Here is a 5,161-nt window from a genome sequence, read left to right on the forward strand (position 1 = left end):
AATAACAATCACAGACTGTTTTTTTTTTCTTGGGAGGCGGGGAGGGCGGGGTTTACCTGTTGCCAGGTGCACAAAAAAATCATCATCGAGTACAGTGGGAACGGGTAACATTGGAATAGTAACGGGTATAAATCATAGAGTAACTGTAGAGTTCTTGCATGGTTCACATCCAAATCCAGTACAGTGGCCGGCAAGAATAGAATAGAGTAAAATATGTTTTTATTCTAGTAAACTTTCACAAGTGCTTTTGAATCGTCAACTAAAAGAAATTTTGTACATTGACCTTTAGATCGGAATCACGAATCGAATCGAGTACAGTGCGACAAGGCTATCTTGGCGCGTGGCGAAAATCGGAACTAACATTACCATCAAGACGTGTCCCCTTTGTTCTTGTTTAGGAATACCTATTCCTTTTGCCTGAATAAGCCTTTGTCTTTGTTCTCCAACAGCGCCCCCTGTCAATGTCATTCAAGTGCCAAGAGAGCCTTGTCGCTATTTCTGGTCGGTGCTTGTCGCACTGTACTGAGGCTAGGCTGGACCTGACTTGGTCGCTTTTAGCATAAAAAACCGGCCAAGTACGAGTCAGGCTCGCACAAAGAGGGTTCCGTACTACAATCGTATTTTTTCGACATTTTGCACGATAATCCAAAAACTATTTTGCATAAAAATAAATACTTACAAATCTGTTTTAGAATGCACAGGTGAAGCCTTTTCATATTATGATACCCCACTTGATATAGTTATCTTACTTCGAAATGGAAAATACTAATTTTTAGTACATGACCACAATTTAATTTTTTTTGTATGATGTAACCACAAATTCACGGTTTTCAGATTTTTCCCCTAATGTCTGATATAAGACCTACCTACCTGACAAATTTCATGATTCTAGGTCAACGGGAAGTACCCTGTAGGTTTCTTGACAGACCAACAGACAGACTACAAAGGTACTACAGGAGTAACTGAGCATTCTGAATCAGTAGAAGATGCATTTGAGGATTCAAAAATAGTACAAGTTTAAATGAATAAAAAATATCTTTATTTATTTACTTAACATTTCAGAGTGCTCAAGACTTTACTGATCCTATGATTAATAACAAAGCTTTTTCTTTAAAGATAAATAAGAACTTACTTAGGTAAGTGAAATCAAAAACTGTGATAAAAGCCATTATTCAGTTCCTCACCGTTCCTTCCATCCATAAAAATAAATCAACTCAATTTTTTTTATTCACAAGTATTTCGTTTGCATGATTATTATTAGTTTTTACACTAAATAATTATGAACCAAATTTAAATGTGGTTGGTACTTGCGCTGGAACAGTAAACGAATAACCGCCACTTTGCTCAATGCGTTTGCTATCCTGTTGTGCCTTGCGTTGGTCGGCCAGAAGAAATATAGCATTTAACTGTTCCCATTGTTGTTTTGACAAGATGCTAGTCAGTGCATGGTACAGTGCAGGCTCGCTTGTAGACAAAGTTGATAGTGTGTTTTTGAAACTGATATATTCATCGACAGTACAGTCGTTTTCATCAAGAGGTGTTGTGTAGCACTCAATAGCAGTTTCATCTGGTTCGAAATCATCGTCGTCATCTTCACTGTCGTATTCTTCGATCTTAGCTGTCATGTTGATGCCCTGTAGAGTACTGTTCTTCGTCGCCATCCTCGCGAGGTTTTCGAGGTATTCGGTGTTCGTTTGATCAATTTCGTCATCGTCACTCGATAAGACCTCTTCGTCATCATCCGCGTCATCTTCTTCGGACGACGTGTCTTCATCAGCTTCAGCCCTCGCCTCGTAAGCGCGCTTCAAACCGTCAAACAGTACTAAACACGACGGAAGAATTTTCGGCAAAATCTCGTCAAGGTTCGGCCTCTGAGGACCCATTTCGAGGAGGCTGCAAATGCCGAGTACACATAATTTTCTATCGTGTAACCCCATAAAACAGTCAGTGTCGTGAATCCACTGTTTAATAAAGTGTTGAGTTATGGACGCGTTAGGCACAGACTCTTGGAGGCTATCGAGAATCGTGAACAGCAGGTGTGGATTGCAGTACAAGATAGCAATCAGCACCTGTAGTAACATAGTTCTAAGTTCTGAAGTCTTGACCTTTCTTGTTAGCCTGCCAAGAACGAGTTCAACAAATGATGGTAAGTAGTTGTCTATTTTTCCCGAGCATTGCAAAACAATCACTTCAAGAAGTTTTGCTGCATAAATTTCTGATTCGTCTTCCGCATCAGAGTTAAGAACCGCTTTGGCCATGTTGAACATAGCTAATATGTGATTCTCGTTCGACAGAAAGGCATTAGTATCTATAGTTATGTAGTTGTGCAGAACAGGCATCATATCAGTGAAATAATCATAACCGTCCTTTTCAAACACCTGACACATATACACCTGTAGGACTTTCCACATGTCTTCTGATATTCTTTTTGCAGTTAAATTACATAACAAGCACATAGCTTCTTCATAGTACTCTATAATATTGTGATGAAGAATGTGTCCAACAACACGTAAAACAGTTTTTTCTAACTGCATCATTATTTCAGGATTGTCCTCCATGACATTTAGCACTGTTTGCATTGTGTTGAGAAGACCCATAGCCGTAATGGCTTTCTCGTCTGTTCCAGAATCAGTTTCAATGACATTACTGAAGGTTGTCGCCAAGTGATCCACGATCTCATACGCCATTGGCATGAGTTGTTCAGTGTACAGTGGTACAATCTTTTGTAGTACATTTGCGATATTGTCATTCTCTGTTTCACGAATCACTTTAAGCAGCTCTATTGTGACAGCTTTAACTTGTGGTTCTAATATTTTGTATACTTTATCTTGAGATGTTAACAGCATTTGAAGTGCGATCGCTGCTTCAACTTTCACAGGTAAATCTGAATCATTTAGCAGAGCATGCACAGTAAGACGGACAGCTTCTATTAGAAGTGGTTCACTTTTGAAGCGAACACTGGCAAAACTGTGCAGAACCCAACAAGCCCTTGCTCTCATGTAACCTAATTGACTATGAAATTCAGGGAAAACATATTGACTAAGCAAAGAATCAATTTCGTCCTTGTAGAATTTTTTCTTTATCAAGATATCATTTAAGGTTCCCACCATGTGCAAAGCTCCATCTCTCTGTCGTGGCCCGTATTCTCCACCTTGACTCGTCAGAACTTGCATGCAAAGATGCATTGTTCTTTCTAACATATCCTTTCGCTTTTTGCAGCATGACGTTATCAGTGATTGTGCAGCTGTTACAGGAGAGACGAAATCTTCGAAAATATCGAATTTGATGCGTATATACTCATGGGGATCACTAAGCCATAGCTCCTCATCAGCCTCTGAGTAGGACATAAGTGGAAACAGCACATCTTGTATGATAGCAAACATATGAGGTTTTAACAATTTCCAGGAGTGTGCATGGCTAACACACTGATCTATGTAACTTATAGTTTGTTGCAGCACTCTTGGTGATATATATACTTTTTGTCTGTACTGATCCAGGATTTTAAGTAAAACCTGTAGTATTCCCCCTGTAAAGGTAGTCAAATACCACTCTGCAAACTGCACATATTCCTCACGAGCATTAACTGGACTTCCATACCTTTCAAATAATCTGTATAAAGTATGCATCGCCCATTTCTTGCACTTCCACCAAGGCAGCTCCATGCGTTCGTCTTCCTCAACTTGTAGAGTATGCTCCGGTACAGGCTGCTCCATGACGGATCTCAGCACCTCCATCCACTTGGTAAATACCTCATTGGTGATTAGACCCAAAGGTAAAATATATTTTACTAAACCATAAAAACATTTGAGTATTTGTTTCTGAATAAGTACTGATTCTACAGATTGATCAGCTTGAAGATTCACTATTAAATTATAGATCATAGGCAATAACAAGTTCATGGCTTCAATAAGAGGGCCTCGTTTTTCTGCCGCATGGTACTCGTAGCTTTTAATTAACTGGTACAAACACAACAGAGCCCCCATCCAACTGTTGGGTTCATGATTTTGCAAGTAAATGTGGATTTTATCAACAATTTGAGGCCACCGAGATGGAAAATCTCGTTTAATCATAGTCTTGAGACATACACAAAGCTGCACTCGTATGATATCTGGAGCTTGTACAATTGCGTCCACTATCATGTCTCTGACCATTGCGCGGTCTTGTTCATGTATACTAAATGGAATTGGTTCTCCATCCTCCGCTTCCTTTTCTTGCCATCCCGATGTCACCAGGTTCTTCAAGTAAATAACACCAGCCTGTCTCACTGGTAGTGGAACATCATTTAACATAACCCCTTGCAGCAGTGATGGTGCAAAACCAATAATTTTATGTATTCGAGCGAGTTGTTCTTCTGCTTGCTGTCTCTGATTTGGGTCAATACTTGCGCGCAATATTTCCGTCAGCTCCCTTGTGTCCATTTTTTCGTAATTAACATTAAACTGCAGAGTACATTTACAATATTCTGATGAGTGATGGCTCAAGCCACCGAATAGAAATAAAAGTGATAAAAGGGCTCAAGCCACCGCCAAAACCGGCCAAACCAAAGAGAAAGAGCAGAGCAGTGTATAACACAGACCAATACAATAACGTATTTAACCACTACCACAGAATGTACCTAATACAGTAGCTATGTTCGTTTGCTCCTTTTTGTGCGCATGTGCGCGATTCGTGCATGTCGTGCATGTACAGTTATGTACAGTTGAAACAATAATTATTCGCATAGAGCTGATGTATGAATGTTCGGAACATCATTAGAAATAAAATGTGAAAAGCTTGGACGATCTAACCTAAGGACGCGCCTCGCATGATTATTCCCCTCTGTCAATAGTAATGGATTTTTAATCCACTGCGTTTATAAACACTGTTTGCGGAATCGATTTTGTCATTGTCAGAATCGTTTTCGATGTGTGACGACGTCTTACACGCTGGGTGAAAAATGCCTGTTTGTGCCGTTAGTGAGTGCAAGAACAAATCAAACACATCAAATTTACAAAAAGATGGAATTTCATTTCATAAGTAAGTATTTTTGGTGTAATAAACGCTTTCTATAAATTAAATTACTTAAATTATTATAATAAAATAACAATCGAGAACTTTACCGATTCAGTAATTGAGTACGTAATAATTCGGTAGAAACGAGTCACACTTCCCACGAGACTAT

The 5,161-nt window shown here is 39.3% G+C and overlaps 1 pseudogene; it reads right to left on the bottom strand.

The window, feature by feature from the left end:
* Window positions 1–1,016: 1,016 nt before the first annotated feature.
* On the bottom strand, window positions 1,017–4,559 carry LOC117982199 (importin-7 pseudogene; annotated as a pseudogene).
* Window positions 4,560–5,161: the final 602 nt, after the last annotated feature.

Source organism: Maniola hyperantus, chromosome 5, assembly GCF_902806685.2.
Source record: "Maniola hyperantus chromosome 5, iAphHyp1.2, whole genome shotgun sequence".
Lineage (NCBI taxonomy): Eukaryota > Metazoa > Arthropoda > Insecta > Lepidoptera > Nymphalidae > Maniola > Maniola hyperantus.